The sequence below is a fragment of the Citrus sinensis genome, chromosome 5, assembly GCF_022201045.2.
Source record: "Citrus sinensis cultivar Valencia sweet orange chromosome 5, DVS_A1.0, whole genome shotgun sequence".
In the NCBI taxonomy this organism is placed as follows: Eukaryota; Viridiplantae; Streptophyta; class Magnoliopsida; order Sapindales; family Rutaceae; genus Citrus; species Citrus sinensis.
In genome coordinates this window covers 13603596-13629818 of record NC_068560.1, presented here as the reverse complement: position 1 = coordinate 13629818, position 26223 = coordinate 13603596, and the positions used below count along the sequence as shown (strand labels likewise).

Genomic DNA, 26223 nt, shown 5'->3' with positions numbered 1-26223 from the left:
TGTTTTGACATTAAATATCTCACAGCAGCATGATCAAAATAAACAACAGTAGATGAACCAATTAAATACGAACGAAATTTATCCAATGCAAATATTACAGCAAGTAGTTCTTTCTCAGTTGTTGTGTAATTCATTTGAGCAGTATTCAAAGTTCTACTTGCATAATAGATGACAAAGGGCTTACCTTCCTTTTTTTGACCCAGAACAGCGCCAATGGCATAATCACTAGCATTACACATTAGCTCAAAAGGTAAAGACCAATCAGGGGGTTGCATTATTGGGGCTGATGTCAAAAGACTAATTATCTTTTCAAAAGCTTGTTGACAATCTTTAGTCCATTCAAATTGTGTGTCTTTTATTAAAAGGTTACAAATTGGTCTAGATAAGGCACTAAAATCTTTTATAAACCTCCTATAAAATCCTGAATGTCCTAATAAAGAACGGACTTCTCTTATTGTCTTTGGTGAGGGTAATTTTGAAATGACTTCAACTTTAGCTTTATCAACTTCGATTCCTTTTGAAGACACAATAAGGCCTAAGACAATTCCAGAAGTGATCATGAAATGACATTTTTCCCAATTTAAAACAAGTCCTTTTTCTTTGCACCTTTCCAAAACATTTTATAGATTATCAAGACATGTATCAAAAGAATTACCAAATACAGTTAAATCATCCATAAAAACCTCTAGACAATTTTCAGCCATGTCACTAAAAATGCTTAGCATGCACCTTTGAAATGTTGCAGGAGCATTACAAAGTCCAAAGGGCATTCTCCTAAATGAAAATGTTCCAAATGGGCATGTGAATGTGGTATTTTCCTGGTCTTCTAAGGCTATAGGGATTTGATAATAGCCAGAGTAGCCATCAAGAAAGCAGTAGTAAGGATGTCCAGCTACTCTTTTGAGAATTTGGTCTAGAAATGGAAGGGGAAAATGAACTTTTCTAGTGGCATAATTTAATTTTCTATAATCAATGCACATGCGCCAACTAGATGGAATTCGTGTTGGGATTGATTCACCTTTTTTATTTTTTACAACAGTTATTCTAGATTTTTTTAGTACTACTTGTGTTGGACTTACCAATTTACTATTAGAGATAGGGTAGATAATTCCTACATCTAATAGTTTAAGGACCTCATTTTTTACCACTTCTTTCATATGAGGGTTTAGTCTTCTTTGTGGTTGATGGGTTGTTTTGGAATTTTCCTCTAACTGTATTCGGTGTGTGCAAATTAAAGGATTAATGCCTTTTATGTCTTTTAAGGTCCAACCAAATGCAATTTTATGCCTTTTTAGTACATATAACAACTTACCCTCTTGATCATGTGTGAGTTGAGAAGAAATTACCACCGGATATGTCTGCTGCTCTCCAAGATAGACATACTTCAATTCTTCTGGTAAGGGCTTTAATTCGAGCTCTGGTGCTTCCTCTTCGTTTGCTTCTTCAGGTTGTACCGTATCTTCAAAGTTCGATTGGTCATCATCACCTATAGGTACCTGCATAGAATCAAGTGTAGGACATATGTTAGCAGTATCAAAATCTAATTCCTTACTTGATTCAACAGAACCAACAAAACAAATTTCCGCAGAGTTTGTAAAATTCTCATCCTGAATGTGTTCCTCAATGATTGGCTCAATAAGATAAATTTCATCATTCTTATTATCATCATCTTCTTGGTGGTGAGGTTGTTTACACATGTTAAACACATTCAGTTCCAGTGTCATGTCGCCAAAAGATAAATTCATTAATCCATTCCTGCAATTTATCAAAGCATTAGCAATAGCTAAAAATGGTCGACCCAATATAACAGGAATTTGTTTGCATTCATTAGCAATTGGTTCCGTTTCCAAAACAATAAAATCCACAGGATATATGAATTTATCGACTTGGACTAATACATCTTCAATTATTCCTTTTGGAACCTTCATCGATCTATCAGCAAGTAAAAGAGTGGTAGAAGTTGGTTTTAACTCACCAAGATTGAGTTGTTGGTACACTGAGTAAGGAAGTAAATTAACACTAGCACCAAGATCAAGTAAATCATGTCCAATTTTATGATCCCCAATAGTGCAAGAAATAGTTGGACAATCAGGATCCTTGTATTTCAAAGCACTATTGGTTGAGAGAATGGAACTTACCTGTTCTGTTAGAAAAGCTCTCTTTTGCACCTTATATTTCTTTTTCACCGTGCACAGATCTTTCAGAAATTTAGCATAGGATGGCACCTATTTAATGACATCCAGCAGAGGAATGTTGACCTTTACTTGTTTAAAAATTTCATAAATTTCTAGACTGTGGTTTCATTTCTTTGGCTTGATCAGTGCTTGAGGAAATTGGGGTACAAGAAGAGAGTTGGTTACTTCTTCATGGGTTAAAGGTTCGATAAACTCTTCCATATTTTCTAAAATTGAATCTTTACTAGTTTCACGATGGTCCACAATGTGTTTTTCAACTACTTTACCACCACGAAGGGTTATAACCGATTTGACTTGACTCATATTTTGGTTTCCTGAATTTCCCATTTTAGGATGTTGTTGACTCTTGGGGTTTGGTTCAGGTTGAGTAGGAAACTTTCCTTTTTCATGTATGGTCAGAGCAGATGTAAGTTTGGAAATAGTTTCTGTCAAATTGGTTAAGATTTGCATCTTTTGGTTATTGATTGACTCTTTTTTTTCAATAAACGAATGCAATGTGTCTTTCAGAGTTTTTCTTGGTGGTGGGACATATGGTGGGTAACTCTGGGAGTTTTGGAAATTTTGACGTGGAGGGGCTGGTTGTGAAGGTTGTGCATGATTGTCATTTCTCCAACTGAAATTTGGGTGGTTTCTCCAACTAGAGTTGTAAGTTTGGGAGTATGAATTTGGATTTGACTTTTTGAAATTATCAACGACATCTACTTGTTCATGCAGACTTTCTCTCAGAGCTGGTAAAGTTGGACAGTCCTGCGTAGAATGGTCAGTAGAATCGCAAACATAACATGAAATATTTTGAACAGACTTTACATGATCATTCTTTTTCAACTCTAATGCTTCGACTTTTCTAGCTAATGATGCAAATTTGGCTTGAAAATCATGGTCTTCCCTAAGGTTATGCATGCCTCCACCAGATGGAGATGACTAGGGTTTGCTTGATGACTCATAAGAACCAACCGTATCCCAGTGTTTTGCATTTTCTGCTATATAGTCAAGATAGTCTAATGCATCTTCAGGACTTTTATCCCTAAACTCACCATTACACATCATTTCAATGACTTGTTTACCTTAGGATGTTAATCCCTCGTAGAAATAAGACATTAATCTCCATGTTTCAAAACCGTGATGTGGACAAATGTTAAGCAGTTCTTTAAACCTATCCTAACATTGGTAGAGAGTTTCTCATGGTTTTTGAGTGAAAGTGGTGATTTTGAAATAAAAGTGTGCAACCCAAGAGGGGGGGTGAATTAGAATTTTAAAAATTATCCTAGCAAATCTACACAACAAGCAATCTAATGTCTTAATAAAAATTGAAAGCAATAAGTTCAATAAAAGCACAAGAACGAATGAGTAAGAGAGAAGAGAAACAAACACACGAAATTTTACGTGGTTCGGCAATCCCCGCCTACGTCCACGCCTCCAAGCGATCCAAGCTTGAGGATTTCACTATCCGAGCCTTTCCAAGGCTTCAACCGTTTACAATTGACTTCAAGGTGTCAATGAACCTTTACAACAAAGAGATTATCTCTCAATCTCTTCACTCAAGTGTCTCACACACTCAAACTTTTACAATTAAGATGAAGAAATGAAAGTTACAATAAAACTCACTCAAAAAGTAGATATTCAAAAATGAAGAACAAGAAATGATTCAATGTTTTGTGATTTGCAAATTGAAAGCTCAAGATATTTCGTGTGCTTTTTGTTTATGCTTGGTGGAGAGCTTGAAAATGAGTTGGATTTGAGTTTATATAGTTTAAGCTAAAAAGCTAGCCGTTATGCACATTTTGGTCGTAACCGGCTTGCCGTTTAGAAATCTGGTAAGCTGCTTTTATGTTACCGTTAAGGCAAAAATTTGAATTTCAGAATATCCGGCTTGCCGCTTTTCATATCCGGCAAGCCGCTTTTGAAATCTGGATTGCCGCTTGCGAAATCCGGTAAGCCGTTTATGCTCCAGAAGCTTACTGCTCAAAATTTGGTTTGTCATTTACCATATCCGGTAAACCGCTTGCTACAGTGACTGCTACAGTGAAATATTTCTTAAATTTACAGCTTAACCTAAACTTTATAAAATTATATTATGGCCCAAAATGTTATGAAAGTTTATAAATAGGTCTAATTTCATAATTTTAAATAATACTTTGTCAATCCCAAAACTTTATGAAATTATGATTTTGTCCAAACTATGTGAAATTATAGAATGACCCAAAATATTTAAATAGTTTCAAATAGGTCCAAATCTGAAATTTAAAACATTATCAAAGATTTTAAAATACTTTCATTTTAGTCCAAAATACTTTAATTCCATAACATCATTTTCTTATTATAAAAGCACAATTCCTAAATCTTTGCTTCATCAATACATGTGGTTTGTTATCATCAAAATCAATCTTTATAGGCATATAGGCTAACAGATTTGTCTTTTGAAAGAATTTGTTCTGTGGGATGGGAAGAATTTTTTCAAAAATTGTGCTTGCATTTCATCCCAAGTTCTGATGGATTCTAACCTAAGATTTTGTAGCCAAGTTTTAGCTTTATCCTTTAGTGAGAAAGGAAAAAACTTAAGCCTGATTATATTCATGCTACAATTTTGATCAGTACAGATGTTATAGACTTCCACAAATTCCCTTAAATGCAAATATGAATTTTCAGACTCAAAACCACGAAAAGTAGGAAGAAATTGAATGATACCAGGTTTGAAATTAAAACGTGATGCATCAGGAGGGAAAACTATGCATGATGGTGACCCTGTTCTAGTAGGATGCATGAAATCTCTAAGGGTCCTAGGTTGGTCATGAAGATCTTGCAAGGCTTGGTCATATTTAAGGGTGGTGAAGGTGATTTTCTAATTAATCTACCACTATTTGTACGAGACCAACGACGCATGCAATGCTAATGATGTGTGCTAAACTAATGATGCAAAAACGCTAAATGAAAATTGCAGAAATAAAAGTAAACTGGAAATTAAATAAGCAAAAAAAATACGAATAAAAATAAACACTGAAAAATAAATAAATAAATTAGGCGGTGAAACCAACCATTAAAAGAAACAGTTTAGGCGGTATTTTAAAACCAGCCATATAATAAAACATAAAATTAAATAAATTAATGCACAAAAATAAATAAACTGAAATTAAAATGCTAGGCGGTAGAACCGACCATATAAATACAAATACATAAATTAACAAAATTTAAATAACAGTCAAGCGGTAGAACTGACCATTTAAAATAAATGCGGAAAGTAAATTACAGAAATTTAAATAAATAAATTTGATTTGAGGACTGATTTGCAAAGGTTTTTGGGCTAAGATGAAGTTTTTCACAAATTTTATGGATAATGTTAAGGTTTGAAAAGAAGAGGGGTGCTAACTAAAGTTTTACAAAAAGAGAATCAAATAGAATCACGGAAAGATGGTAACGACAAAACAAACAAAAATAAATTAAAATAAAATAAAAATAAAGTAAAGACAAACGAATACCAAATTTAGAAAACTCCCCGGCAATGGCGCCAAAAACTTGACACTACTCAAAAGTGTGTTACTCTCAAGTATAAGAGTGTCTAGTTATAATATAACCCGGTGAGACCGGGGTCGAACCACATGGAGTTTTAAATCTAGTAAAACTAAGAAAATTAATTGTGGGGAAAAGAAATTATTTGAAATCAATTTAAAAATAAGTTAAGGTTTAGGATCCACTCTTTGTATTCAAACTATAATTTTAATACTCTCTTATTTATATTTTGCCTCACTTTTACCAATTAATTATTATATCATTTAATTCTATGTGTGTGGATAAATATAGAATAAAGTACCTAATGTGCCACACTATATTAATGTGTCGACATTATGTCAAAATACCATAAAATCCAGTGAGATTTATAAATTAACATGATATAAAAATAATTAGAAAAGAATTAAAAAAAAACTCATTTGAGAAAATAATAATAATTAATAGTTTGAAACATTGAGCTTCACTCTTCACCTCAGCTTAATAAAATTAGCTGCTCATATTGAAAGAAAACACAACAATTTTTTTATTTGATAAACGTTTGAAATATATTACAAAGAAAATTGATACAAACGGAAATAAGAAAAGAAACAAAGAAAGAAAGAAAATCTTCAGTCTCGGCTTCAGCTCTCAAATTTTGCTCTCCAGCTTCCCCTCGCTCTTCAATTTCTCCTCCCTTTTTATAGGCAACAATTGCCTTTAACTTTCTTTATTTTATTATTTATTTATTATTTTATCATTATTTTGAAATTATATAAGTGTGTTGAAATATGTGATGGTCAGGAGGCGTAATGGCCTCCTGACCATCACCAACATGTTTTTGTTCTTTTGTTCTTTTTTTTATTGATTATTTATTATTACATCTCTTCAATTTTGTTCCAGTAGTTCTTCTCTGTTTCTGCTTTCAATTCCAAGTCCATCTTTATTCCTGAAAAATATTTACAAGATAAAAATTAACAAATTACGAATTAATTTAACATAAAATATATTTGGGGAATATTAAAATAATTTAGAAATAATGAACGCATTAATCGACACAATAAGTGAAAAGCTAATAATTTTATCCTTATTAAATGTACACGTTTTAGTGTCAATCACACCCCCAACCAGCTTATTATTAGGCCCTAGCAATTTAAGCGATAAACGTTTAGTAAAATTTCAAACTCAAATTGAAAATCATTTTTTTTTAAATTGTGTTTACTTCTTCCATCAAATTAAATGTGAATTTGATAAAGTTGAAAATACCATATGCTATTATAATGATCAATATTTTATAAAGATACCAGATCCATGGGGGAAAACGATTATGTTAGAATATAACAAGGAATAAATTGATACCCTAAGAAATAGGATCAGATTTGCTCGAAATAGAAATAGTGAACCGTATGTTGAAAAAAGAGTTAAGAGACTTTGGTAAAGTCCCCATAGTTCAGCTTCCATAATGGAATAACTACCCAAATTCATGCTAAACCCGCAAACCCATTCCCTACAATAATTCCTCACCAAGCCACCACCATTAGCCAATCCCGATCTCTTCAAAGCCTCATCAGTATTGAGCTTGAAGAATGACCACTTTGGGGGCTGCCAATAGATCCATCTTTTAGTTTTTGGAACTCTCTGACTATCTAAAGACTTTATAAGCAGCGATGCTTTTTTCCGTGCGATTGTTCACATTCACAATTACATTGTGAAGGCTGCTTGATTTGTGCGCATAAACGAACTCATTGTGCCAATACCACATGCGCCAGACATGACGCCAAATAACATTGACCTATCCTTCTCATTAGTGATCCTCAAGTGGTTTTTCATATTATAAACAATCCATGCACGAACATCCAATGTAAAAAAGGTATGACTTGTGTGTTTCGAAATAAGGGCTAACCAAATGCGTTTAGAGTCAACATAATCCCCGACTGCATGGAGAGCATCCTCTATGATATGCCCACACCGCATGCAAGTACTATCATTAAGCACATGTCTTCGCGATAATTTAGCATTATTTTTCAATCTATTATGCATCAGCAGCCAAAGAAAGCACTGAATGCTTTGGGGGCCTCTCCATATCCAAATCAAAACCCAAAGGGAATTATTTTCATTTAGCATCGGTCTAAAGAGGGATAAATAAGCTGACCTCACGCTAAACGAACCAGACCGCGATGGACCCCAATAACAACAGTCAACTTCATCGCTAACAGAAGGGGGCATAGTGCCTGCTATTTTGAGAATTATATGGTGGGGTAGAAAAAAAGCAAAACAGTCCCAGTTGCAAGCACCATTATTATCGATAAAATTAGCTACACACTCATTTAATATGTTTTCAGTGATTGTACCGAAAGTATAAGATTGCAACCAACGCCCATCCTCCAGCCCATAATCTTTCCAAAATCTAGCCAACTTCCTATTCCTAATAGCCCAGCGAGTCCCTTAGAGAACCTCATTCCATACGTTTCCCACGAATTTTCATAAAGGAGAACTATATCAAGTAGGACGTTTTAGAGGAAGGTTTTCTTTATCAACGCCATATTTAAATATCAATACTTGAATCTAGAAGCTGTAGGGTGATTCAATATGACCCCAACCAATTTTCATTAGTAAGGCTTTATTCATGAGATTAAGATCTTTAAGGCCAAGGCCCCCACATAAATTAAGGAGTTGTACTCTATCCCACTTAATAAGGTGTATGCGATGAGTCTCGTCAATCTCGTTCTAGATAAAATGCTTGCAAATCTGATCAATTTTATTACGAATACTTAGAGGTAGCATGAAGGTCTACATGGAATAAGTTGGGAGAGCCAGAATGATCGACTGCATTAATGTTATCGGACCTACAAGAGAAAGATGTTTGGTTGTCCAGCCCGGAAGTCTCTGTAGTGCTAATGGTGGTCAAGGATAAGGTACCAGTTTCAGTGGGAGACATTGAGTTTGCATGAGAAATCTGGGAGATTTCATAGAGAATGTATGAGTTAGTGACAATGGTAAACATGATTAAACGCGTGAACTAACATAAAATGAAATACAAAAACTAAATGATAAAGCACGAGTTTTGAATAACATTTATTCTTCAATCCACCATCAATTAAACAGAAGCAAGCCACTGTCATTCTAAGTAAACAAACATAACAAAACCACCTACATAGGAATAATTTTTCAATATAGGAATCTTGAACTTTTCATGAAAAAAAATCAGTTTACAATATTAGAGGTACGTGAAAAATAAAGTTTATAACATTGTATTAGTGGCTTGAGCAATGCTTTTTGCCACTACGTTTTTTGTTGTTGTCTCTTTTGTGAAATCAAGCCCCGTAGCCAAAGTCTCTCTGATAGTATTGATGTTGCTGCCACCGGGCAAATGATGAGCAACAAAAAAACTGCTTAAAACATTGCAGTAACTTTAAAACAAGGCATGAAATTAAAAGGAAGAGAATAGATGATGCACTTTTGAAGGTAGAAAAGAAGGATGATTCAAGATTCATTTCAAATTTTTTTGAAGTGTTTTGATTAGTGAATATCCAAAGGCTGCTTAACTACAAAGGTGAAGTGGGAAGAAATTTTGACATTTTGTTACATTGAGCTAGCCAGCGAATGTCTATGAGGGGCTTCACTTGTACACATAAAAAAGGAAGATTAATTACTCGTGGTTTTTTATTCAGAAAAAAAATGGCTTGCTTAAAATATAGAGTGTGGTTAATTTCATTGAAGGACATGATTCAAAGGAAAAGAAAAATAAATCTAATAATCAACTAAACAAAAAATAATGCCAAAAACAATAAATTTAATTAAATGTACAGTGAAATTACCTTTATAATGCAACAAGATATTAAAATCAATAGTTAATGCTAATAAATGAAGCATAATTTATTTAATACTTATTTATGGACTCTTTCAATTCCATTAAAGCCACTGCAAGTCGTTTTTTAATATTCACTGAGATAAATAGAGGCTCATGCCTTTCTGATTCTTCCACATCTCTTTCAATTCTAATTAAGCCGTTTGCAATTCTCTTAAGAAATTAAAAAATGTCGAAGAGTCTTACTTTCATCATTTTGGCTTTGCTTGTAGTGGCAAACACTAAAAACATGCTTATTTCAGCCAGTAGAACTAGCCAAGGATCTAAGCCAGAGGCTTTATTTTCTATTAACCCTATAGCATCACCTGACATTGTTGATTGCTCAGGGCTCACAAGTGAAGAGTGTTTGATCGAGTTGATTAAGAAAGCACTTGTAGACTATCGATACCCCTGCCCTGAGGGGGGGTGCAAATGATATTGTTAATAAGTTATTTCTTTTACCTTGTAGGAGTGCTTTTGCAATAACGATCAATTACAGTGAAATTGAATTCGTGTTTTTAATAAAATAAAACATTAATCCATTATGCATAGGTAATATTATGTCATATGTTTTTGGTGTGTGTATCTCCTACTGCTTTGTTATAGATGCATCGTCGAATCAATCTTCCAGAAATCAGTTTCTTTAAATAATAGAAATTATCAACCAATCAACATTACTATGTTGGTACCATTTGTAATATTTAAATTTTAAGTCTATCTACTTTTAGGGTGAGATTATTGATTCCTAAGAAAAATAATAAAATAAACCCTCATTATCGAAATCCTATATTACTAAGCTGTCTGATTTAATTTAATGTTAAACTTTAATTTAACCCCTGAAAATGTCCAGACTTACCTACATTTATTGCTAAGAATATGATTTAAAAGTTCATTAATGTGCACCTCATTTATGCTCATCTTTTGAAGAACAAATAGGGTGGATTGAGATTTTCATGCTTTTGGAGGGTAAATTAAAGATAGTTATTAGGAGGGAACAAATTGAAGTTTGTTTTTAAATGCAAAGATGTATTCTTTTCGTTTATTTGAGATAGTTCGTTTGACTTTAATTTAACATATGTTTTTGTAATTGAAATATAGATACTTCTTTATTTTTGTTATTCAGCTAAGTAATATAATATTTATATTTAATTGATCACTTAAAAAATGTTTATGCATTAATATGTTAATTTTTCGCTGCTTGGAAGGTAAGAATTTTTTTTTTATAAGAAAATAATGCAAGCAACAATAAGAATTAAGATTAATCATATAATGATGCAAACTATGGACATGCTAATTAGTTGGTACACGGAATCTTAATCAATGATGTCCGGTTTCAGCTTTCCTTGTTTTTTCTTTCTTCGGTAATGCTCTTGAGATGTTATGAATTAAATAAACATATGTTCCCAATTATGCACTCTTATCATATAGGGAGCATCATAAACAGAGGAAAAAAAAATTTCAAGTTTGGTGACCAAAAAGACTTGAAACAATGCCTAATGTCTTTGAAAGAAGTAGGGGATTCAACACAACTGTGTGGACTGAATAGAGAAGTAGTAGCAAATAGAACACTCAACATAAAAGGCACCAAACAAAATACAGTTAAAAGGTTGTTACAAGTGAATAAAAGTTACAGATTTTATTTTGAAATTAAATTCTAAAAATAAATTCAAGAGTTAGTGTTTCATTTTCTGGATGTAAATGCCCTTCACCAATTTCATTTTAAAAACACACCAAAATCCAAGTAATTTTTTTGCTCACCTCTCTCAACTAAAATCTTTCTATCTTAGACTTCACGTGATGGAGTTCCAACACTAGTTTGAAGTTCGCAAGAGTAGTGAGATTATGTTGCCGAGACCATTTGACTTTGTAATATCCTAAGGGACAGTTGCTAATATAACCTAAGTACTACTGAGAAAATGACAAATCCTTTTTAAGGACATTGTAACTGCACATGCCTCAGTTTAATTTATGTTCTTCTCTTTCTTATTGATCTATACTAGAGAAATTATCTCTACACTAACTCTGTTTTATCATATGTACATCCAGACACCACAAAATTTTAACATGTTCTTTGCACCACCATCATTTCTGAACTTGTATTAATCGACTAATTTGACAATAATAATTAAAATAAAATGACCATTTTACCCCTAAGTGATCTAAAAGACCATTTTATCCCACGAAATTTTTAATTAAAAAAATATGATTACCATTTAATTAATTGATAAAATATTATTGAAAAATCAACCTGCGAGTACTATTTAATTAATGGATAAAATATTATTGATTTTTTCAATTCTTTTGACCAAACAAATGTGTAATTCTCATCTTAAATATTTTCCTTTTTTTTTATCAATCTTACAGTCACAATTATCAAACAATTTTCATTTTTTAAATTAATCACCAAAATAACAATAGTTTGAACCAATTTTGAATAATAAAAATTATAAATTGGAAAATGTATCGAGTAAAAATTATAATTATAAAAATTAACATCGCAGATTTTGAGATTTTTTTCTATTAAATCAAAGGTATTCTCATGACTATAATTTTTTTTTTCAAAACTTTTGTAGGATAAAATAGTCTTTCATTTCATTCAAGAATAAAATGGTCATTTTATTTCATTTCTTAGTGTGAAAGTAGTTCACTGAAAGAACTTTAGAAACAAAGTGGTGAAAGAACAAGTTAAAAATTTGTGGTAGTTAGATATATGTATGACAAAACAGTGGTGGTGCAGAGATAATTTCCCTTAATACTATTGACAAGTGTGTAGCTAGCTTACTAGTAAACTTAGGCACTCTTAGAAAGATTCTAAAGCAAAAGTAATGCCTGAAAAATCTAGATTTAAGTAAGGCCATTTGTGACCCTTTTAGTCTTTTCTAAGAACTCAACTGGTATATTTTTTCATACACTATGGATTGTTTTATGTCATTTATTGGCAATAATTTTCAACATATATTCCCAAACTTTACCATTATATAGCTTGAAGTTCATAGGACTTTGGAATCAGATCATTTACAACAATCTTTACAAGGTGATAATGATACGGAGAGCATATGTAAATTTTAAGTCAATCAGTATGAGGGCGCCTTCAACTTAATTGGGGTCTTCACTTTTAAGGCACTACCGGGGTGGTCATTGCCCTCATTGCTTATGTACCTTAACTTCATATAGATTTTTACTTTTTTCGATCCCCTTTTTGGAGCATAAGTAGATTGTCGATTAATGCCAAACGCATAAGAATATGGTCAGATGCCTAGATTATAGAAAAATAACGAAATTTAAAGTAATACATCAGACTGCTGATGTATTAACATTATATTGAAATTTAATATTTGGCTACCAACAAGCACATATTATATAAAAAGAATTAAACAAGCAAATAAGCATAAAGTGAAATACTTAAATAGAATGATAGAGCGCATGTTTTGGAAAAGTTTATTCCTCAATCCACCACTAATTAAATAGAAGCAAGTCACTGTCATTCTATGTAAACATACATAAACAATCACGTACTTAGGAATAATTTTTTGATTTGGGAATCTTGAATTTTTCATTAAAAAATTAGTTTACAATATTATAAGTACGTGAAAAAGAAAGTGATCGTGTACGAGGGTTTTTTGCATTACCGATCAATTGCAGTGAAATCAAAGCTGCGTTTTAATAAAAAGAAGAAAAGGATCACACATACATAGTTCATACTTCTAAATGTTGGATTAAAATTTATTAAAACACAACACGGGCGAAGTCACTAGCAAATAGCAAAGAATAGCAAAGTCATTCTTCGGGAATATATTGAATATCACTCTAGATATGTTACAGTAGTAAACTTCACTCCATTTTATTAGAAGTAATAGGACCATTTGGTCCATATATTGAAGATGTATCTACCTACAAAAGCATAGTTAATGGCCAACAATATCTCATCTTAACCACACCAGAGACATCATTTACAATGCATAAGCTAAATTAGTATATGGCTGCTCCTACACTTCAAAATCTAATGGCTTGTAAACGAGTGTTAAGGTACTTAAAGGAACTGGAAGATATGGATGAAACTAATTGGATTCATAGATACAGAGTAGGTATGTGATTTGGATGACAAAAAATCTATTGGAGTTTACTACGTATACTTGGGAAACAATTTAATACATGGTCATCAAAGAAGCAATCTATGGTAGCAAGGTCCAGTGCAGAAAGTGAATATAGAGCACTTGCAGAATTAACTTGGTTGCAATCATTATTCAGTGAAATCAAAATACAACGTACATTAGTTCCATCAATTTGGTGTGGTAATGCAAGTGCCACTGAATTATCCAAGAATCCAATCTATCACTCAAGAACTAAACATATTGAGTTGGATATGCACATTGTGAGAGGCAAAATACTTGTAAAAGAACTTTTAATCAGTTATATAACATGTGCAGAACAAATTGCCCAATTATATCTTTACATATTAATTTTGCTAGTATAATATCCTTGAGAATAATTTGAATCAAATGATTTTGTTACTTTGGTAGTAATTAAATAATATTAGATTGAATTGCTGTGTCATTTGTTTAGCTTATTTTAACCCTATGTAAAATTAGCTTCGGCAAGTAAAATGAAATTTACATTATTAAAATCATTGTTTGTGGTAATAAAAGTTCACTTGGAATTTTATAATATCAACTTGAAATTTAACTCAAAGTATTGGTAGTTAAGGATTTTAATAGAAATATTAAATAGAAACAAGTAGTTAACAAGTTAAAACAAGTAAACCTATAATTGAGTATGTTTAACTAAAATTAGGGGCTAATTTAACAAAAAGTTAAACAATAGAAAGTAAATTTGGCATTTAACCCAAATAGTTAAAATTTTACCAAGTTATTGGAAATACTCAAACAAAAGTATTGAAATAATAGTTGAAACACATAAGTTAAAAAGGGATAAAATATTAACCAAATTCTAATTTTAAAACTCATCCAATAAGAAATGAATTTAATTAGAATTTAACAAAAAGTATTGGTATTTAATAAACTTAATATGAACATTAAACGCATAGCTGGTAGATTTATAAGTTAGAAATATGTAAACCTAGAAGTAAGAAGGTTTAACCAAAATTAAGGCATAAAAAATATATAAAAAATTCCAATTGGTATTTAAATTAAATAATTGCAACCTTACCTAATCAGTAGGAATATTCAACAAAAAAATAGTGGAATAATTAGTTGAACCATATGAACCTAGAAGGGAGAAAATTTAAGCAAAATTAGGAACTTATCCAATGAGAATGAACATTATTTGGAATCTAACCCAAAATTGGTATTAAATGAACGTAGTAGGAATATAAAACACAAAACTGGTAAACTACTAATTAAGTTGAAGCTTGTGGACCTATAAGTGAGAAAAATTAACCAAAATTAGAGACCAGTTTAACCAAAAATAAAATTATAAAAATTAAATTTGGTGCTTACCCTCAATAATTAGAATCTTATTAAGTTAATAGAAGTATTCGATACCAAAATTATGGAAATTAGTAGTTGAAACTGGAAACCATAAGAGAGAAAGTTCAAGTAAAATTTGGAACTCATCCACCAGAAATAAATTTAACTTGGAATCTAACCAAAATATTGGTATTGAATGAATATAGTAGGAACATCAAACACAAAACTAGAGGACTAATATGTTGAAATATGTGAACCAATAAATGAGAAAGTTAACCAAAGTTAAAGCCTATTCTAACAAAAAAAAATTATAAAAATTAAAGCTATTATTTATTTCAAATAATTGAAATTGTACTAAGTTACTATAAATATTCAACACAAATGAAATAATTAGTTGAGACAAGAACTCGTAAGAGAGAAATTTTAAGCAAAGTTAGGAAATCTTTAAATGAAAAATGAAAGTTGGAATATAACTTAAAATATTGGTATCGAATTTGGTACGAATATCAAATACAAAATTGATGGACTAATAACTTGAAACGTGGGAAACCATAAGTGAAAAAGCTTAAGCAAAATTAACGACTAGTCTAAGAAAATATAATTGTTATATTTAACCCAAATAATTGAAATCTTACTAAATTAATGAGAATGCACAATGTTCCTATTGAATTCCTTAAATACTAATATATTGGGTTAGAATGTAAGTAAATTCATTTCCTATTGGATAAGTTCACATTTTCGTTATATTTTCTACTATTTGGGCTCAGTAGTTTCAATTAATTATTCCATCATTTTGGTGTTGAGCATTTCCATTAACTTTGTAAGATTCCAATTATATAGGTTAGATACTAAATTTTTATTTTTTATAAATTTAGTTTTGTTAGATTAGTAACTTATTTTGGTTAAACTTATAGGTTCGTTTATTCACTTTTAAGTTCACTATTTTCGTGTTTTATATTCCTACTAATGTCGTTAAATACCAATATTTTGAGTTAGATTTTAAACAACTTTCATTTCTATGAGATGAGTTCATAATTTTAGTTCAACCTCATTTCATGTGGGTTTATATATTTCAACTATTATTCCACTAATTTTGTTCAGAATATAAAAATGGAAGAAATAGTTATTTATTTTGTAAATAATGGAGGATATAATTTAATGATAGATAGTAAATATAGACAATATTATTATTCAGAACAAAATATATTAGATGATAACAACTAGAACAATTGTATTTTTCCGGAGAGCTCATGAAATTAGAATTGGAGAACTCATAATAATAAAGAATTGAAATTTCAACATAGATCCTATTCTCCTATTCACAGTTAGGAGAGAGGTTTATAGAAATAATTTTTCATAGAAATAATGGAATATTAATTATGTTGAGGATTATATAGATGAACTTGTGATTGATTATAATAGATTTTTAACTATTAAGCAAAGAGATGAATACAATTGGAATAAATAAAGGATCAGAAGTGAATACTATCCTTCTAGCAACATTCTAATAGGATACAAAGATTTAATTATATATAAGCTTTGTTATATACATAAAGGATTAGAAGAAAACAATATTTCTAAGGATATAAAAAATATTATATATCACAAATACTTGATAGAATATAATGAAATATTATACATATGGTATTATGAATATATTACTAGAACCATTGATAATTTCAAAAAATATAGAAACCAATAAATTTCCACCTTCTCGCTATAGGCATAGAGGATTTACTTATGAAAGATTTCAACCATTTGATTTGGTAAATGATTTTGATATGTAAGGAAGTAATAAGTTAAACTAGATTTCTCTATATTTATTAAATAAATTTGGAAATCCTAATTTAACCATAAATGATATAGAAGAAAGTACAAATGAAATACTTGAAATTAAAAGCTTTAATACTGAAAATATAACACAAGTTAAAATGTTAAAAGATCAAATGAGTGAAGAATTTGATTCACTCAAACAATTATAAAAGACTTCAAAATTGAAGATTAAGATAGATTGAAATAAGAAATCATTAATGTCATGAACAAAAATTCAATTGAAGATCAATTACATAAAATTGGAAAAATCATTGAACAACTTGGTAATAAGTGACAAGACTCAAAAGTGTATTACTCTCAAGTATAAGAGTGTCTAGTTATAATATAACTTGGTGAGACCGGGGTCGAACCACATGGAGTTTTAAATCTAGTAAAAGTAAGAAAACTAATTGCGGGGAAAAGAAATTATTTGAAATCAATTTAAAAATAAGCTAAGGTTTAGGATCCACTCTCTGTATTCAAACAATAATTTTAATACTCTCTCATTTATATTTTGCCTCATTTTTACCAATTAATTATTATATCATTTAATTCTATGTGTGTGGATAAATATAGAATAAAGTACCTGATGTGCCACACTATATTAATGTGTCGATATTATGTCAAAATACCATAAAATCCAGTTAGATTTATAAATTAACATGATATAAAAATAATTAAAAAAGAATTAAAAAAACTCATTTGAGAAAATAATAATAATTAATAGTTTGAAACATTGAGCTTCACTCTTCACCTCAGCTTAATAAAATTAGCTACTCATATTAATAGAAAACACAACACTCTTTTTATTTGATAAAATGTTTGAAATATATTATAAAGAAAATTGATACAAACGGAAATAAGAAAAGAAAAAAAACAAAGAAAGAAAGAAAATCTTCAGTCTCGGCTTCAGCTCTCAAATTTTGCTCTCCAATTTCCCCCCGCTCTTCAATTTCTCCTCCCTTTTTATAGGCAACAATTGATTTTAACTTTCTTTATTTTATTATTTATTTATTATTTTAAAATATATAAGTGTGTTGAAATGTGTGATGGTCAGGAGGCATAATGGCCTCCTGACCATCACCAACGTGTTTTTGTTCTTTTGTTCTTTTATTTTTTATTTTTTATTTTTATTTTATTGATTATTTATTATTACATCTCTTCAATTTTGTTCCAGTAGTTCTTCTTTGTTCTCGCTTTTAATTTCAATTCCATCTTTATTCATGAAAAATATTTACAAGATAAAAATTAACAAATTACGAATTAATTTAACATAAAATATATTTGGGGAGTATTAAAATAATTTAGAAATAATGAACGCATTAATCGACACAAGAAGTGAAAAACTAATAATTTTATCCTTATTAAATGTACACTTTTTAGTGTCAATCACACCCCCCAACCAGCTTATTGTTAGGCCCTAGCAATTTAAGCGATAAAAGTTTAGTAAAATTTCAAACTCAAATTGAAAATCATTTTTTTAAAAAATTGTGTTTACTTCTTTCATCAGATTAATGACAACAATCAAATAAAAGTATAAGCATTATCTTCAGCCTGAAGAAAATCACACCCGCTCAAAATAGTTCAGTAAAATCTTGTAAAATGATCAATTATCAGAGCTACATTAATCAAGCCACTTTTAAGAATGATACATCAAACCCCAAAATCTCACGATTAAGAGTGACTATCTCAAAAGAAGATATACCCCAAATTAATTTGTCACTCTAAAAAAATGGTAAATTTGAGAGAATAATAAAACAATATCACACGCTCTCACCAAGATAAAAATTAATGCCCACAACTTAGAAATAAAATGATATCAAATCCAATGAATTACTAGCAAAATTTATTTTTATTTTTACTCATCACCACATCTTTTAGTCCATATTACCAGCTTTTACTTCAGATTATAATTCCCAAAAATCGAGAAGGACTTTTATTAGGACGTAACGTAGGCTATGGTTATGGCTAACAAAAAAGGTGATAGGGAAAATAAAAATATATGTTTGAAAAATAGGGGACTTTTTGGAGATTATAAGGTGCTCTTTTTTTTTTTTCTCAGGTTCAAAGGGGTTAACTATGGATTCTTTATAATAGGGTTGGATAGAAAGGCTCAAACGGATCAAAGATGGCCTTCTGTCATCTTTTAGGGTTCTATATAATTTTTCATATCCACTAGTTCAATGGACTATTATATGCGGCTGCACAAACTTTTTTTTTTAATATTGAGATCTTGTACAATAAATTGTGAAGCTGTATAGGCAAACAAGGTTACTCTCCAAGGATAACAAACTCAAAAACTCGCTTGGTCTTTTTATAACATGTACATTCATCCAAATGGCTTAATCAATTTCACTCATTCAATTTCTCAATTTACGTTTCAACATGCAAAGGGAAAAACATAGTGTAATATAACTCAAGGCCAAAGATAATATGAGTACCAAAATTTGAAAATCATCATGTTATCCAATGTTAAAAGATCACATCAAAAAAGAAAATAATTTTTTTTTAAGAAAGCACTAAAAAATTGGGACTAATTGTAGAAACTTAAGGGAGATGATTAAAAGAAAAAGACCGAAAACAACAAGTTAGAAACATTGTTTTTTGGAAGAAATCACAAAAATTAAGAAGATGCGTTTCTAGAGACATTACATTCTATATTCTGTCATCTTCGACTCAAATTTTTATCCAAAGTTAGTCTTTACAACAAAAATTAGTAAAAACATCACTAGGAATGAGACATTCCATAATTATCAACTATTCCCTCCCCCCAACCTGAAGGAGACATTGTCCTCAATGTCTAAAGAAAGGAGTAGAGTTTAGACGATATCACCTGGTCACTGCTGGAAATATTTACAGACGGAGAGTTAAATCTAATTTACACTTTTTACGAGAGTTACTGCCATCGTTATCAATTGCCCAATCCAACACCAAAGTCATGGGATCTGGCTTTGGTTTGTAAGCTTGCAAAAGAGTGCAAAAGATCAAGTAACTCATTAGCAGTATGAGCACAAATGAAGAGTTTTTTCGCTGAGGATGGAATGAAATAATTTTTTATTACATGATTAAGAAATGTTATTAAGCCATTATAAAAGTTATTAACATTTAACAAACCGATTGGTTTTTTATGGATATTAAAATGGGTCCAGTAAGCAAATGTAATTAGCGCCTCCAAAGTTGCAAGGTCTCCTGGCAAGAAAATAAAAACGTCAGCATGATTTAACATTTCGGATATTCTTTCTTGCATACTTGAGACAACTAACTCTTCTCCAGTTGGTGAGTCTGGTAGCCATCCTAAAGGTTTTAAGGCTTTTGAAATGATGCCTAGCACTTGGCTTCCTCGAACGAAAGCAGCTTCAGAGACAAGCTTTGATAACCCTCGGTCACCTCCTCCATATACAAGATGTAGTTTCCTCTCTGCTATAGCACGACCAAGATCTACGGCTACTTAAACGAACTCCTTAAACTTTCCATAGCGAAATCTAGAAAGCACACAAATGTTTTTAAGTTGACTGCTTGAAGTTGCTGCCATTACAAAAATTCTAAAAAGAAACAATTTGTGAGTGCTTGAAAAGGAGTTCCTATTTAAGGATCTTGGTGACGGACATAATGATGTACATTTGTAAATGGGGTGGTGTGTTTGTTAAATGACGTGTGAAGCTTTTAGCTTAATAATTCAAATGCAAACAGTGAAAAGAAAAAGTAAATTGTGATTAGATAAAAAAAACAATAATAATAATAATGCAAAATATAAAAGAACAGTAAAATAAAAGGATATTTACTGGTAGTTGTAATTGTGGCTTACATCTTCCTCTGATTTTACATCCAGTAACGGCTTGAACGCCCTCTATGGGTCGAGGATAGGGTTCCCATCCAGTTTTCTTATAAACTGGCAAACAAGGTCTTTTAGAGTCAGATTCCCAAGACTAAACTGTGCACTTTCCTTTTGGAACAGCTTCAACAAATTTTGAATTTCACGTTGAACATATATGCTCGGATGCATCTCAAGAGATCGTAAGATATCATCCAACGATTCTTTACTCATGCTATCCTTAACGAATTTGATTTTATCTTCACGATTTACAGAAATCATTCCTAAAGCTTTACAACGTGGATTTTTGCAAGCAAGTCTTACACAATGAGAACATTCAGAGCCAAGTCGCTTAGCTCTTCTTTTTTTAGCAAATGTACTTTTACCAAAACCAGGCATGTAGGAAATGAATAGATCAGAAAACTCACCTTCCAATCGGACCTTTGCTTCGATTAACTATCGAATGTCAGCAGGAATCCCATTGATCATTAACAAACACAGTTGTTCACAACGAGCTTTGTAACTCTTCTTAAGAGCATTTTGAGGGAGAGAAGGAAAATGTTGATGCAAATTTTGTTGTATTTCTTCCATGCTTGACATTGAGGTTTCAGTTATTGTGGGAAACTGAGAATGCCGACTTAAAAAGTCACGGAGTACCGTTATCCGTCATTTATACGAGAGAGTGAATCAAAACAAAACAAATCAAATCTGCAAAATCAAATCAAAAGTGAAAAATAGCAACAAAATAAAACAAAAACACACAAGGAATATAACACACCTTCGTCCTTTTATTGAATCCAGTTCCAATTGCAGATTATAAATACCATCATCTATTTCCTTGAGTTGTCTTTCTAGATCTTTCACGTGAGATACTAACTCTGGTGGTTGCAGATCCCAAATGGGATGTAATTTACAAAATCGGAGCAATTTCCTCAGGTGAAATTTTACATGAAAAAGCGTTTTAAAATTATCGAAAAGGAAATTGCTCATGGAGGTACTCATGACAAGTATAAAAATTTGGTGAGCTAAATCACAATTGTCAAACAACACACAATTAAAACAATGCAATGCACTCCATTCAAGACATATGGAAAAGGAAAAAGAAAAAGAAATCAAATAATTCAAATGATAAAGTAACAGTAAATCAAAACAAAACGTTAAAATGAAAAGGCTTAATCAAAATTTTGGTGGGTCACTCAAATGGAATTCGGCATCTGCTTTATGTGGTTGGTATTCCAGATATGGTTTCAATCTTTGGCCATTAACTTTAAATGTGACACCATCCTTTGGATTCTCAATTTCTACGGCTCCATATGGATACACATTTTTTACAACAAATGGACCATTCAACTTTGACTTTAACTTCCCTGGAAATAAATGAAGACGAGAATTATAAAGCAACACTTTTTGACCAATTTCAAATGTTTTCCGAAAAATTCTTTTGTCATGAAAAAATTTGGTTCTTGCCTTAATAATTCTGGAATTATCATATGCATCATTCCTTAATTCCTCAAGTTCATTTATTTGCAATTTACGCACATTGCCAGCATCATCAAGATTTGAATTAAAAGCTTTAATGGCCCAAAATGATTTATGTTCAAGTTTTACTGGTAAGTGGTAAGATTTTCCATAAATAAGCCGATAGGGTGACATTCCTAAAGATGTTTTAAAAGCAGTACGATATGCCCAAAGTGCATAAATTAGTCGAAGAGACCAATCTATACGGTTTGGATTAACTGTTTTTTCTAAAATTTGTTTTATCTCCCTATTTGCTAATTCAACTTGACCACTTGTTTGAGGGTGATAAAGGGTAGCAACCTTATGTGTAATTCCATATTTCTTCATGAAAGACTCAAATGGCTTATTACAAAAATGCTTACCTCCATCACTGATAATGGCTTGAGGTATTCAAAATCTGCTCAAAATATTTTCTTCTAAAAAGCGGATCACAATCTTGTGATCATTGTGCCGACAAGGAATCGTCTCGATCTATTTTGAAACATAATCAATAGCAATCAAAATGTATACAAATCCAAATGATGATGGGAAAAGACCCATAAAATCAATTTCCCAACAATCAAATATTTCAATGACAATGATGGGGTTTAAAGGCTTCATGTTCCGCTTTGAAATAGACCCTATCATTTGATAATTCTTACACATTTTACAGAATGCATGTGAATCTTTAAATAATGTAGGCCAATAAAATCCACACTGCAATATTTTGCAGCTGTCTTTTTTGAAGAAAAATTGCCACCGAATGCTTCAGAATGACAAAATTGAATGACCCTACTTACCTCGTCGTCTGATATGCCTCTTCGAAAAATTTGATCGGAGCAGTACTTGAACAGGTATGGCTCATCCCAGTAAAAGCTTTTTACTTCAGTTAAGAATTTCTTCTTGTCTTGGGAACTCCAGTCACATGGCATTTCACTTGTTGTAGGATAATTAACAATATTAGCATACCAAGGCATTTTGTTTATAGAAAACAAAAATTCATCAGGGAAAGAATCATTGATGGGTGTTGTTTCAATTGAAGACTCATTTGTAAGTCTTGAAAGATGATCTGCAACAACATTTTCAGCGCCCTTTTTGTCCTTGATTGTCAAATTAAATTCTTGAAGTAGCAAAATCCATCGTATTAACCTTGGTTTGGCATCCTGTTTTGACATTAAATATCTCACAGCAGCATGATCAGAATAAACAACAGTACATGAACCAATTAAATACGAACGAAATTTATCCAATGCAAATATTACAGCAAGTAGTTCTTTCTCAATTGTAGTGTAATTCATTTGAGCAGTATTTAAAGTTCTACTTGCATAATAGATGACAAAGGGCTTACCTTCCTTTCTTTGACCCAGAACAACGCCAACGGCATAATCATTAGCATCACACATTAGCTCAAAAGGTAAAGACCAATTAGGGGGTTGCATTATTGGGGCTGATGTCAAAAAACTAATTATCTTTTCAAAAGCTTGTTGACAATCTTTAGTCCATTCAAATTGTGTGTCTTTTATTAGGAGGTTACAAATTGGTCTAGATAAGGCACTAAAATCTTTTATAAACCTCCTATAAAATACTGCATGTCCTAAAAAAAGGGACTTCTCTAATTGTCTTTGGTGAGGGTAATTTTGAAATGACTTCAACTTTGGCTTTATCAACTTCGATTCCTTTTGAAGACACAATATGGCCTAAGACAATTCCAGAAGTGGTCATGAAATGACATTTTTCCCAATTTAAAACGAGTCCTTTTTCTTTGCACCTTTCCAAAACTTTTTCTAGATTATCAAGACATGTATCAAAAGAATTACCAAATACAGTTAAATCATCCATAAAAACCTCTAGACAATTTTTAACTATGTCACTAAAAATGCTTAGCATGCAACTTTGAAATGTTGCAGGAGCATTACAAAGTCCAAAGGGCATTCTCCTAAATGCAAATGTTCCAAATGGGCACGTGAATGTGGTCTTTTCCTGGTCTTCTAAGGCTTTAGGGATTTGATAATAGCCAGAGCAGCCATCAAGAAAGCAGTAGTAAGGATGTCCAGCTACTCTTTCAAGAATTTGGTCTAGAAATGGAAAGGGAAAATGAACTTTTCTAGTAGCATAATTTAATTTTCTGTAATCAATGCACATGCGCCAACTAGATGGAATTCGTGTTGGGATTGATTCACCTTTTTTATTTTTTACAACAGTTATTCCAGAATTTTTTGGTACTACTTGTATTGGACTTACCCGTTTACTATTAGAGATAGGGTAGATAATTCCTACATCTAATAGTTTAAGGACCTCATTTTTTACCACTTCTTTCATATGAGGGTTTAGTCTTCTTTGTGGTTGACGGGTTGTTTTGGCATTTTCCTCTAAGTGTATTCAGTGTGTGCAAATTAAAGGATTAATGTCTTTTATGTCTTTTAAGGTCCAACCAAATGCAATTTTATGCCTTTTTAGTACAGATAACAACTTACCCTCTTGATCATGTGTGAGTTGAGAAGAAATTACCACCGGATATGTCTGCTGCTCTCCAAGATAGGCATACTTCAATTCTTCTAGTAACGGCTTTAATTCGAGCTCTGGTGCTTCCTCTTCGTTTGCTTCTTTAGGTTGTACCGTATCTTCAAAGTTCGATTGGTCATCATCACCTATAGGTACCTGCATAGAATCAAGTGTAGGACATATGTTAGCAGTATCAAAATCTAATTCCTTACTTGATTCAATAGAACCAGCAAAAAGTAAATTTCCGCAGAGTTTGTAAAATTCTCATCCTGAATGTGTTCCTCAATGATTGGCTCGATGAGATCAATTTCATCATTATCATTATCATCATCTTCTTGGTGGTGAGGTTGTTTACACATGTTGAACACATTGAGTTCCAGTGTCATGTTACCAAAAGATAAATTCATTAATCCATTCCGGCAATTTATCAAAGCATTAGTAGTAGCTAAAAATGGTCGACCCAATATAAAAATGGTCGACCCAATATAACAGAAATTTGTTTGCATTCATTAGCAATTGGTTCCGTTTCCAAAACAATAAAATCTACAGGATATATGAATTTATCGACTTGGACTAATACATCTTCAATTATTCCTTTTGGAACCTTCATCGATCTATCAGCAAGTAAAAAAGTAGTAGAAGTTGGTTTTAACTCACCGAGATTGAGTTGTTGGTACACAGAGTAAGGAAGTAAATTAACACTGGCACCAAGATCAAGTAAATCATGTCCAATTTTATGATCCCTAATAGTGCAAGAAATAGTTGGACAATCAGGATCCTTGTATTTCAAAGCACTATTGGTTGAGAGAATGGAACTTACATGTTCTGCTAGAAAAGCTCTCTTTTGCACCTTATGTTTCCTTTTCACCGTGCACAGATCTTTCAGAAATTTAGCATAGGACGACACCTGTTTAATGACATCCAGCAGAGGAATGTTGACCTTTACTTATTTAAAAACTTCATAAATTTCTGGACTGTGGTTTCATTTCTTTGGCTTGATCAGTGCTTGAGGAAATTGGGGTACAAGAGGAGAATTGGTTATTTCTTCATGGGTTAAAGGTTCGACAAACTCTTCCCTATTTTTTGAAATTGAATCTTTACTAGTTTCACGAGGGTCCACAATGTGTTTTTCAATTACTTTACCACCACGAAGGTTATAACCGATTTGACTTGACTCATATTTTTGTTTCCTGAATTTCCCATTTTAGGATGTTGTTGACTCTTGGGGTTTGGTTCAGGTTGAGCAGGAAACTTTCCTTTTTCATGTATGGTCAGAGCAGATGTAAGTTTGGAGATAGTTTCTGTCAAATTGGTTAAGATTTGCATCTTTTGGTTATTGATTGACTCTTGTTTTTCAATAAACGAATGCAATGTGTCTTTCAGAGTTTTTCTTGGTGGTGGGACATATGGTGGGTAGCTCTGGGAGTTTTGGAAATTTTGACGTGGAGGGGCTGGTTGTAAAGGTTGTGCATGATTGTCATTTCTCCAACTAAAATTTGGGTGGTTTCTCTAACCAGAGTTGTAAGTTTGGGAGTATGAATTTGGATTTGGCCTTTTGAAATTATCAACGACATTTACTTGTTCATGCAAACTTTGTCTTAGAGCTGGTAAAGTTGGACAGTCCTGCGTAGAATGGTCAGTAGAATCGCAAAC

General features: G+C 31.8%; 1 pseudogene; it reads right to left on the bottom strand.

Moving 5' to 3' along the window:
• LOC127902266 (uncharacterized) overlaps positions 1–25896 on the bottom strand; it is an 85853-nt pseudogene extending 59957 nt beyond the window's left edge.
• Between the last annotated feature and the right edge of the window lie 327 nt (positions 25897–26223).